The 12,053-nt window shown below is 46.5% G+C and overlaps 1 pseudogene; it reads right to left on the reverse strand.

Moving 5' to 3' along the window:
• Positions 1-1,018: 1,018 nt before the first annotated feature.
• Positions 1,019-3,339, reverse strand: LOC144769998 (disintegrin and metalloproteinase domain-containing protein 9 pseudogene; annotated as a pseudogene).
• Between the last annotated feature and the right edge of the window lie 8,714 nt (positions 3,340-12,053).

The raw sequence follows: 12,053 nt of genomic DNA on the forward strand, positions 1-12,053 counted from the left end.
AGCTCTGTTGACTTTGATGGAGGTTGCCAGCTGGAGGGTGCCAGAGCGAAGGGGGCGAGATGGAACATAAGGAGTGACTATGGAATGAAGGATTGGGGCACCTGCTCGATGAAAGGACTTGTGCAGGATGCACATGGCCTTGAATTGCACTCTTGACGCCATTGGGAGCCAATGGAGTTCCTTTAGGGCCTTCTTCGCTGACTGCCAGCGGGGCAGGTTGTAGAGTAGGCGGGCAGCGCTATTTTGTGTAACTTGAAGCTTCTGTATAATGGAGGCCGGGGCTCCCATATAAAGAGCGTTCCCATAATCCAGGCGGGAGAGAATCAAGGCCTGGACCATGACCCTCCTCGCCTGGAATGGGAGCAGACTTAGCATATTTAAAAATTAAAAAAACTGTAGGTCTCTTTTGAGTCATAGGCAAATTGCCATGACAGAAGACAGTATCCTCAAGTTTAACAAATTGTATGAAATACTAAATCTTTCCTAATCCCCTCTTAAATGTTTTCTGTTTCCAAAATAAAACCTATTTTTAAAGAAACATTTTTACTTCAATGCGATTGACCTTTGGGGAGAATACACCTTTACAATCCATTCTTAAACAATGTCACTGAATCCGTTAGGGGACTCCACAGCCTTACGCGTTTTCTTTTATAAACTGTTAAATGTATCGATATATTCACTATAGACAATTCAATGAAGGCTGTGCAAAAACGATCTGTCTATTTAAAAATGAAGTCTGGCGGATGAGTTAACAATAACTGACGGCGCTAGGTTTTCCTCTCTAACTTATTTAAATATAAACCATGACAGTGTGCTAAAATGGAGTTGACAATTATGCATGAAGTATATTTAGCAAAATAATGAACGTGCTACTGATTATAGTACACCTGGTTAATTACTTTAACGTAGAACTAAGCACCTGATAACGTTTAGAATATAGCTTGTATGAAATGCTTCAGATACAGATTACAAAAAATAGATTACAATACAAGCCAATACATGCCAGTTTTTCCTTTAGCGTCCTAAAATAGTTAAATGAGCAGCAGATGAGCAAACTAAATGGGAACCGCCCATCTATACAATATTCTGCATATCCTAAATGATGTTGTTGACATTGACTTTATTAGGTCAAAACTGATACAATGAGAGTGACGCCAGCAATGACAGCAGAAATAATAAAGCCAGCCGCAGCTCTAGCACAACATTAAAAGTACATTCCGCTTTTGACCCAACATCGCCTTCTGGGGCCTCTATGCCAAGCACTGTTTCTTCCTCGGGGAAATAATCAAGAAAAGAGCCTTCTATCAATGGACCACTGTCAATGCTTCCTCCAAATCCACCGGACTTACAGTTTGGGGGAGCCCACTCCCGATCACAGTGACAGTGCTTTTTATTATTGCACATTCCGTGTCCACTACAGCTTTTCTCTGTGTCACAATCATATTTAAGTGTTGACACATCCACGCATTCTCTTTTCAAACAAACCTTCCCAGAATCACATGCTGCGCCACTGCCGACTGCTGCAATATCAGGCAAATCTAAGCTATAGTGGTTGTCCACACCAAAGCATGTGTAATTTGCAGAGGGTGTTTGAATTGTAGCAGCATGTGCGCCATAAATACGCAGTTTCTTCACATTCTGACATTGTAATCGCCCACACATGATATTGCTTGCTTCGCATTTTATTGGTGTCACAGAGTCATCCTTAAAGCCACAATTTCCAAATCTATCACCAACTGTATTCACAAGTGAGAAACAATCCTTTGGGGCAACAGTAGCAAAAGGTCCAAATAAGTTCCTACAATGTTTGTTATAGTCATAGCAGGTGTTGGCTACACAGACGGACTTGTCATCATTGCACGGGGTTCCATCCTGAGCGATCGCATTTTCCGGGCAGATATTTGATGTCCCACTGCAATACTCAGCAAGGTCACATTCAGTAGAAGGCTTTCGGCAAGGAGTCCCTTTCTTGACAAAGCGGCATCCTTTACAGCATGTACCAAATCCACACTGAGCACCAGGCTTGAGTTTACAATTAATATCACAACATGGATCCTTGGCACATTCAAATTTGCTGCCACAGTCACATTTTTCACTTCCTTCCACAAACTTGTTTCCACAGTACGGATGGGTGTAGTATGATTCAAGTGGTGGTATATTAAGTAAACACGCGCCACGACCATCAGCCATGAAATCTTCATAATATGCCCTACTGCAACCACTAAATGAGACAATGCCATCGTTTCCAGCATAATACATAATGCAGCACCATTGTGCACAAGGACACGAAAGGTCATTTGCGTCATGTTCCATCCCCAATGAATGCCCAATTTCGTGAGCTAAGGTTTGCGCCATTTGCACCCAAGTGCGTGGTTTTGGCCATCGCACTACCATTACCGATGCCAAGGGTTTATTACAGGCATGACCCATATATGCTGTACCTGCCGCCCCGTTGATGTGGTGCAATCTAAATAACATTACCAGGTCTGCTTTAGTTCTTGGACGAACGTTTTCCATCTGCCATTCTGCAAATGACTTACTGTAGGCAACGATGTCAATTAAATAGTATACTATGTTTTTTTCAGTCCAAATCTCAAACGAAACCAACACTAGGTGGATGTCCAATGGCTTAAACATACCATTAGCCAAGTGTAGAATATAAAAGATATTCATTGTTGAAGCTGTTGCGTTCATCCTATCAAACTGATACAAGTCATGATCCACAATGCCATGAATTTCCACAAAGGACCTGTGTCTCACATTAAGGCGGCTTTTGTGTTGGTGAATCGTGCGATACAGATTTTCAAGATTGCCCATGTTGGGCCTCATAGTGAAACACCTCGTGGGCTCGTTGCCAACATCACTCAGCTTGTAGATGAGGTGCTGAAACGTAGAGGAAAATTCTGCCGGCTCGATGCCATACGTGAAGGTGTCTGTTTGCACAAAGCCCCGAAGCCCAGAGCAAACGCTGAGGACCACGTTGGAGCGTGGGACTCCCTCCACCCAACCCTGGTAATAACAATCCCGACGGACATAGGAGTGCTCGACCAAGACCTCACCTTCTTTGCTGTATGAAAAGAGTTTGAAGTCAGTAGCTAGCAGAGCCCTGTTCTGGATGAGGTGCAGAGTGTACGTCCTTCCTCCGGCCGTTACCGCATAGGACACACTGTACCTGTTGTCTAAGTCAGCTCTGGGCTCCAACTTCTTCGGCACAGTGACCTCAAAGAACGAGGGCGCCTCAAATGAGAGCGCTTCCTGGAGGAGCAACACGCACAGAAGGCTCAGGCCCCGCAGGAGCTGACGAGAGATCGAGGCGGGCATTCGGCTGAGGTACTAGTTTGGCCGCACACCGCGCGACCAAGGCTTCTTCACCTTCAACCGTAAGGTGGAGGTTCGCCAGCCCCTGTATAACCGAAGCACTTGTGGACTAGAGTAAAGAGTAGATAACTGTTCAAAACACAACCAATCAGAGAGTGTTGCCAGCCCAGAACTGGAGACAGGTCCTAAACCGAAAGCTTCTAAAATCAAGCCCAAATTCAGCCCAACGCAGAACAGTATCAGCCCAAAACCAGCCCAAAGTTTCAATCCTTCAAATTATGGAAAACAAACAGCATTGGAAAAATGTAACATTTTAAGAATGATTCACATTTTTTTCAGCACATATCTCCCAAGTGTCCATGCATAATGTGCTCCTTTAGTCCAGGTTTTTCTTTGAATTTTGGGACTTGTAGTTCTGTTTTTTTAATGAAACAAAACTAAATGTGTCATATTTCAAAGAAACAACCTTTACTGGAGAAGCACATAAAAAAAAAAAAAGTAAATCCAGTACTTGTATAGCGCACGAATCACCCCCGAAGGAGTATCTCGGCCTGGGGGCCGTTGTGAAGATTAAGCAAGCTTTTGCCCAGAGTTGCATGGTGCTGGGCAGACCCCTGCCGCCGGAGCCAGGGATCGAACTGTGATCCCCAACATCCAGTATCAGTTGTCTTGGCCGTGGCTCCCCAGCATCCAGTATCAGTCGCCTTGGCCGTGGCTCCCCAGCATCCAGTATCAGTCGCCTTGGCCGTGGCGCCACACCATCACGCATGGACTTAAGGAAATCAGAGGGGAAGGGACAATATGCGTTTGGTGGGCGGGAGGAGATGTAATGGGCACTCATATACTTCTCCTATCATGTCTAAATTGTACTAATAATTAATGATTAGGAAGCTCAGTTCCCACTGTGACCTAACTGGCACCTTGATCACCACACCATGAACCTTTGCATTGATGAATGAACTTAACAAGAGTGTACTATAACCCATCTTAATGAAGTACAAGTGCTTGAAAGGTGAAACTCTTTAAGAAACTTGGGGCTAGATGCAGCCTTGTCAAGTACCATGATAAGGGGTTAGACTAATACATTTTAGTGCTTGTGTCTGCATCACTGCTGTAAAATGCATTAGTCACTCAAATATAGCCCTCCAATCACTCCTTGAGGCCACTGTACGAGGAGCTGCATTTAAACATTGATTGAGCTGGCAATGATTCTGCTGTGCAGAGAGCAAGGGTGCTTCCAAAGTCCTTCAGCCCCTTCCCGCCTCAGCAGCCCCCAGCACTGGCAGAAAATGCTGTAGCTGGGCTATCAAAACATCACCAGTGCTCCATGTGTCGGAGGAGTAGGGGGACACTATCTGACTACAGGAAGATGGATAGCTTTATCTGCTCTGTTGCCTCCAGTCATGTGTGTGGGATCCTAGAGAGTCCAATCCGATGCCAGCAGCCAAGGGCACATTTTTAAAAGTGCCAGCTAGCTTTCCTCAGCTGTCACAGGCTTCCCCTCCGAACAGCGTATTAAGAATGCTGGACACTCTTGTAAGTTCTCAACTTGTTTATTCAAGAACCAACACACATGCTCCAGTGACTTGGAGCGAAGCTACAGTCAGCTCGGCGATCAGCTGGTAACTGTCATCTCTGACAGTTATCAGCTGGTGACCTCACTGCTGGAATGGTGTCCTCGCAGGGACACTAGCGAGCACACCAGGTAAGGTGTCATATAAGGGACACATGCATAATAAACACAACACATCCCCCTCCTTTAGGGAGTAATGGAACCAATGGAACAAGTGGGGAGCGTAAGGCTCCGCTATCCACAAATATAGTCCTTAAGTTTAGCCGGCGGTCCCAACAGTCTACCAGCCCTGCTAGTGTCCACAGGTCGCGCTTGGTCACGGGCTGGAATGGCAGGTAGTCTGCCCCTTGCGCCTACAGGTCTGGATGAAGAAGCAGAACGGTCCGCTGGTTGGGTGTCTTCATGCATACCATCGTCACTTCTCTGCACCAGGGTTGCAGGAAATTCAAAGTCAGATTCAGTGTCAGAAAAATATAGTCTTGCAGTACTTCCCACCTGCGTCTTGGATTGCTCCGCAGTGGCATCTAATGGTGCGTTTTCCACTCTAACATCCGCGGGGTGTTTGTGGGCTGACAGTGCTGAAAAATGCCAGACCTTCCCATCACTCAGGCGTGCGGAATTGCAGTAAACTTCACGAACGGTAAGAGGTTTGGTGTATCTCTCTTAACCCTTGCCGACATGTCCGCTCCTTCTTACCTTCACGATATCCCCTGCTTTGATTTCCACCTCCTTGCACCCATGTTTTTTGTCATAGTAATTCTTGCTCCTAGATTGTGCTTGGGCCAGTTTTTCCTTCACCATCTCTGAAGACCAGTGTACTCTGCGGGCAGCCTTAACCCAACCCACATTGTCCTTAGTAAGTGGAATTCGTCCGCGCATAAGTTCAAATGGACTGTGGACAGTAGACTCACATGGCGTTATTCTGTAGGCCCACACTGTTTTTATAATTTCTTTCTTCCAGTCTAGTTGGTTTGAGGTGGCTATCTGTATGATACCTTTAAGTACTCTGTTAAATCTCTCTACGGCTCCATTGCCTGCAGGATGGTATATTGACGTTGTCTTGTGTTCGATGTGGTGCCTTTCCATGTAGTCTTTGAACAGGTCTGAGGTGAATTGTGCGCCGTTGTTGCTTACTACCTTTTTAGGTAAACCCTCGCGTGTGAAAGTGTCTTCCAAGAATTGGACCACGTGCTGAGAGTCTGCCTTTCTGGTGATTCTTACTTCAGGCCATTTCGTGTAGTGGTCAATTAAACAATTATGTATTGTAGTTCGTTCTCGTCAGACACTGGTCTCATTATGTCTACGCCAATTCTTTCCCATGGCATGGATGGGCTCTGTATTGGCTGCAGAGGAGGTCTGTAAGTCACTTGAGTTTTGTCAGCTTCCACACATAACTTACAGTTCCTCACATTTCTTTCAATCTCTCGGCTGATGCCGGGCCACCAATACATGTTTTTCACCCTGTTCTTACTTTTAGCGATGCCCAGATGTCCTTCTGGGCATGGGATGGGATGGTGCAATGAGCTAAAAAACGGTGTTGGATCTAGCCCTGATCTCTTTACTGGGTGAGAGTACTCTGCTTAATTCAGAGACTCTGTCCATCACCACCCCTTGTTGTAAATAATTTTGTCCACCCTAAGCGTGGAAGGGTATACTCAGATGTGAGACCCTTGCTCATTGCACCATCAGAATTCAAGCAAGCCGGGCCGAAGACGGCTGTAATGCCGGAAACCGGTCCCCGGAAGCTTGTTTTCCTTCCCAGTGTAAGAATTGGCTTTTGTAGTCTGGTCTGCCCTGTTCCCATGATGCACTGGGCCAGGGACAGACTAATTTGCATACAGCCAGGTTCTGAAACTGGGATGGTGCAATGAGCTAAAAAACGGTGTTGGATCTAGCCCTGATCTCTTGACTGGGTGAGAGTACTCTGCTTAATTCAGAGACTCTGTCCATCACCACCCCTTGTTGTAAATAATTTTGTCCACCCTAAGCGTGGAAGGGTATACTCAGATGTGAGTCCCTTGCTCATTGCACCATCAGGATTCAAGCAAGCCGGGCCGAAGACGGCTGTAATGCCAGAAACCGGTCCCCGGAAGCTTGTTTCCTTCCCAGTGTAAGAATTGGCTTTTGTAGTCTGGTCTGCCCTGTTCCCATGATGCACTGGGCCAGGGACAGACTAATTTGCATACAGCCAGGTTCTGAAACTGGGATGGTGCAATGAGCTAAAAAACGGTGTTGGATCTAGCCCTGATCTCTTGACTGGGTGAGAGTACTCTGCTTAATTCAGAGACTCTGTCCATCACCACCCCTTGTTGTAAATAATTTTGTCCACCCTAAGCGTGGAAGGGTATACTCAGATGTGAGTCCCTTGCTCATTGCACCATCAGGATTCAAGCAAGCCGGGCCGAAGACGGCTGAAATGCCAGAAACCGGTCCCCGGAAGCTTGTTTCCTTCCCAGTGTAAGAATTGGCTTTTGTAGTCTGGTCTGCCCTGTTCCCATGATGCACTGGGCCAGGGACAGACTAATTTGCATACAGCCAGGTTCTGAAACTGGGATGGTGCAATGAGCTAAAAAACGGTGTTGGATCTAGCCCTGATCTCTTGACTGGGTGAGAGTACTCTGCTTAATTCAGAGACTCTGTCCATCACCACCCCTTGTTGTAAATAATTTTGTCCACCCTAAGCGTGGAAGGGTATACTCAGAGGTGAGTCCCTTGCTCATTGCACCATCAGGATTCAAGCAAGCCGGGCCGAAGACGGCTGTAATGCCAGAAACCGGTCCCCGGAAGCTTGTTTCCTTCCCAGTGTAAGAATTGGCTTTTGTAGTCTGGTCTGCCCTGTTCCCATGATGCACTGGGCCAGGGACAGACTAATTTGCATACAGCCAGGTTCTGAAACTGGGATGGTGCAATGAGCTAAAAAACGGTGTTGGATCTAGCCCTGATCTCTTGACTGGGTGAGAGTACTCTTAATTCAGAGACTCTGTCCATCACCACCCCTTGTTGTAAATAATTTTGTCCACCCTAAGCGTGGAAGGGTATACTCAGATGTGAGTCCCTTGCTCATTGCACCATCAGGATTCAAGCAAGCCGGGCCGAAGACGGCTGTAATGCCAGAAACCGGTCCCTGGAAGCTTGTTTCCTTCCCAGTGTAAGAATTGGCTTTTGTAGTCTGGTCTGCCCTGTTCCCATGATGCACTGGGCCAGGGACAGACTAATTTGCATACAGCCAGGTTCTGAAACTGGGATGGTGCAATGAGCTAAAAAACGGTGTTGGATCTAGCCCTGATCTCTTGACTGGGTGAGAGTACTCTGCTTAATTCAGAGACTCTGTCCATCACCACCCCTTGTTGTAAATAATTTTGTCCACCCTAAGCGTGGAAGGGTATACTCAGATGTGAGTCCCTTGCTCATTGCACCATCAGGATTCAAGCAAGCCGGGCCGAAGACGGCTGTAATGCCAGAAACCGGTCCCCGGAAGCTTGTTTCCTTCCCAGTGTAAGAATTGGCTTTTGTAGTCTGGTCTGCCCTGTTCCCATGATGCACTGGGCCAGGGACAGACTAATTTGCATACAGCCAGGTTCTGAAACTGGGATGGTGCAATGAGCTAAAAAACGGTGTTGGATCTAGCCCTGATCTCTTGACTGGGTGAGAGTACTCTGCTTAATTCAGAGACTCTGTCCATCACCACCCCTTGTTGTAAATAATTTTGTCCACCCTAAGCGTGGAAGGGTATACTCAGATGTGAGTCCCTTGCTCATTGCACCATCAGGATTCAAGCAAGCCGGGCCGAAGACGGCTGTAATGCCAGAAACCGGTCCCCGGAAGCTTGTTTCCTTCCCAGTGTAAGAATTGGCTTTTGTAGTCTGGTCTGCCCTGTTCCCATGATGCACTGGGCCAGGGACAGACTAATTTGCATACAGCCAGGTTCTGAAACTGGGATGGTGCAATGAGCTAAAAAACGGTGTTGGATCTAGCCCTGATCTCTTGACTGGGTGAGAGTACTCTGCTTAATTCAGAGACTCTGTCCATCACCACCCCTTGTTGTAAATAATTTTGTCCACCCTAAGCGTGGAAGGGTATACTCAGATGTGAGTCCCTTGCTCATTGCACCATCAGGATTCAAGCAAGCCGGGCCGAAGACGGCTGTAATGCCAGAAACCGGTCCCCGGAAGCTTGTTTCCTTCCCAGTGTAAGAATTGGCTTTTGTAGTCTGGTCTGCCCTGTTCCCATGATGCACTGGGCCAGGGACAGACTAATTTGCATACAGCCAGGTTCTGAAACTGGGATGGTGCAATGAGCTAAAAAACGGTGTTGGATCTAGCCCTGATCTCTTGACTGGGTGAGAGTATTCTGCTTAATTCAGAGACTCTGTCCATCACCACCCCTTGTTGTAAATAATTTTGTCCACCCTAAGCGTGGAAGGGTATACTCAGATGTGAGTCCCTTGCTCATTGCACCATCAGGATTCAAGCAAGCCGGGCCGAAGACGGCTGTAATGCCAGAAACCGGTCCCCGGAAGCTTGTTTCCTTCCCAGTGTAAGAATTGGCTTTTGTAGTCTGGTCTGCCCTGTTCCCATGATGCACTGGGCCAGGGACAGACTAATTTGCATACAGCCAGGTTCTGAAACTGGGATGGTGCAATGAGCTAAAAAACGGTGTTGGATCTAGCCCTGATCTCTTGACTGGGTGAGAGTACTCTGCTTCATTCAGAGACTCTGTCCATCACCACCCCTTGTTGTAAATAATTTTGTCCACCCTAAGCGTGGAAGGGTATACTCAGATGTGAGTCCCTTGCTCATTGCACCATCAGGATTCAAGCAAGCCGGGCCGAAGACGGCTGTAATGCCAGAAACCGGTCCCCGGAAGCTTGTTTCCTTCCCAGTGTAAGAATTGGCTTTTGTAGTCTGGTCTGCCCTGTTCCCATGATGCACTGGGCTAGGGACAGACTAATTTGCATACAGCCAGGTTCTGAAACTGGGATGGTGCAATGAGCTAAAAAACGGTGTTGGATCTAGCCCTGATCTCTTGACTGGGTGAGAGTACTCTGCTTAATTCAGAGACTCTGTCCATCACCACCCCTTGTTGTAAATAATTTTGTCCACCCTAAGCGTGGAAGGGTATACTCAGATGTGAGTCCCTTGCTCATTGCACCATCAGGATTCAAGCAAGCCGGGCCGAAGACGGCTGTAATGCCAGAAACCGGTCCCCGGAAGCTTGTTTCCTTCCCAGTGTAAGAATTGGCTTTTGTAGTCTGGTCTGCCCTGTTCCCATGATGCACTGGGCCAGGGACAGACTAATTTGCATACAGCCAGGTTCTGAAACTGGGATGGTGCAATGAGCTAAAAAACGGTGTTGGATCTAGCCCTGATCTCTTGACTGGGTGAGAGTACTCTGCTTAATTCAGAGACTCTGTCCATCACCACCCCTTGTTGTAAATAACAGATGTCCTTCATGGCATACTTCCACTATTTTTTCCCGGATATCCATCGGCGATACATATCTTCCGCTTCTCATAAGTAGTCCATCTTCCATGGACAATTCGTTCTTCACTTCCCAGAAAGGTTTCATTTCTTCTTTTAGTTTATTCTTGCTGGTCCAACCTTCTTTGACCATCTGAATTACCATACCCATGTTCTTGTCCTTTATTTGACCCTCCAACCATTCATTCTTTGTTATCCTGCTGGAATTTTCCCATACATTGGCTATGCATGAGTCTTCAATTTCGTTTGTTCCTGTGACGTTGTTGGTCTTGATAGGCATTCTACTTAGAAAATCTGCAACTACATTCCTTATGCCGGGGACATATTGTATGTCGTACATGTAATCAAACAGTCGTACTGAAATTCTCGCTAAGCGCGGTGAGGCTGTGTGTAGGCCTTTTCTAGTAAGCACCTTCGTTAAAGGTTTGTGGTCTGTGCACAGGTGTATCTTCCTACCCACAAATACTGTCTAAAATGTCAAGGGCCCAAACACAGGCCAGTGCTTCTCGTTCAATTACCGAATATTTATCTTCGGCAGGAGTGAGGGAGCGCGATGCAAATGCAATCGTATATTCTGTTCCTTTGGCATCTTTCTGTGTTAGAACTGCTCCAATGCCCTTGTTGCTGTCGTCTGTCGTCACATAGTTATCCAGGGTAGGATCAAATCCCTGCAAAGGTAATGCTTTGCACATGTTGCATTTCAAGTCTTGGAATGTATGCTCACATTCATCCGTCCACTCAAATTTGTTTTTCATTTTCAGCTGTTGCCTTAATGCGTAGGTTTTTGTGGAAAAGTTCTTGATAAATTTGGAGTAGTATTCTACTAATCCGAGGAATGACCTCACCTCATCCCTGTTGGTGGGTACAGGCGCTTCCTTAATTGCTTGGATTAGCTCATTTTTGGGACTGATGCCATCACCTGTTATTTGATGTCCCAGATAGTTGACAGATTTACATGCAAATTTTCATTTGGAATGCTCAGCCGTTAATCCCTTTTTGTTCAATAAGTCCAGGACTTGTTCAACCGGACTGTCATGTTCTTCTTTTGTTTTACCCATCACCAGTATGTCGTCCTGGAATAACAGTATCCCAGTGACGCCCTCAAAAATGTTAGTCATCAGTCTTTGGAACATTGCAGCGGCTGAAGCTAACCCAAAAGGAACACGGGTGAACCTGAAACAACCGAATGGTGTCACAAAGGTAGTTAAAGATTTGCTCTCTCGGTGCAGCTGGACCTGAGGGTACACAGATTTTAAGTCGATGGTGGTGAACCACTTTACTCCTTTGGTGGTGGACAGCATCTCGTTTATCTTAGGGAGTGGGTATTGCTCTACAATGATGTTTTGGTTAAGATCGCGGAGGTCAATGCAAAGTCTCAGCTTCCCATTGGGGAGTTTCGCTACGACAAGTGGTGCAACCCACTCAGATGCCTCCACCCTCTCTATTATTCCATCAGCCAGCAGTTTCTCAAGTTGATTTTTAAATTCTTCCTTTATAGCAAAAGGTATGTTCCGTGCCTTAGGCACTGTAGGTGTGGAGATAGGTTTCAATTGTATTTTATGCTGATATCCCTTAAGTACTCCAACATTCCCACTGAACACTTTAGGAAATGTCACCAGAATTTGGCCTGCATAGTCGTCGGTGTCAGACATGCTAAGCACAGGTTCATGGCTGTTGGGATC

This window comes from Lissotriton helveticus, chromosome 1_1 (genome assembly GCF_964261635.1).
Source record: "Lissotriton helveticus chromosome 1_1, aLisHel1.1, whole genome shotgun sequence".
NCBI lineage: Eukaryota > Metazoa > Chordata > Amphibia > Caudata > Salamandridae > Lissotriton > Lissotriton helveticus.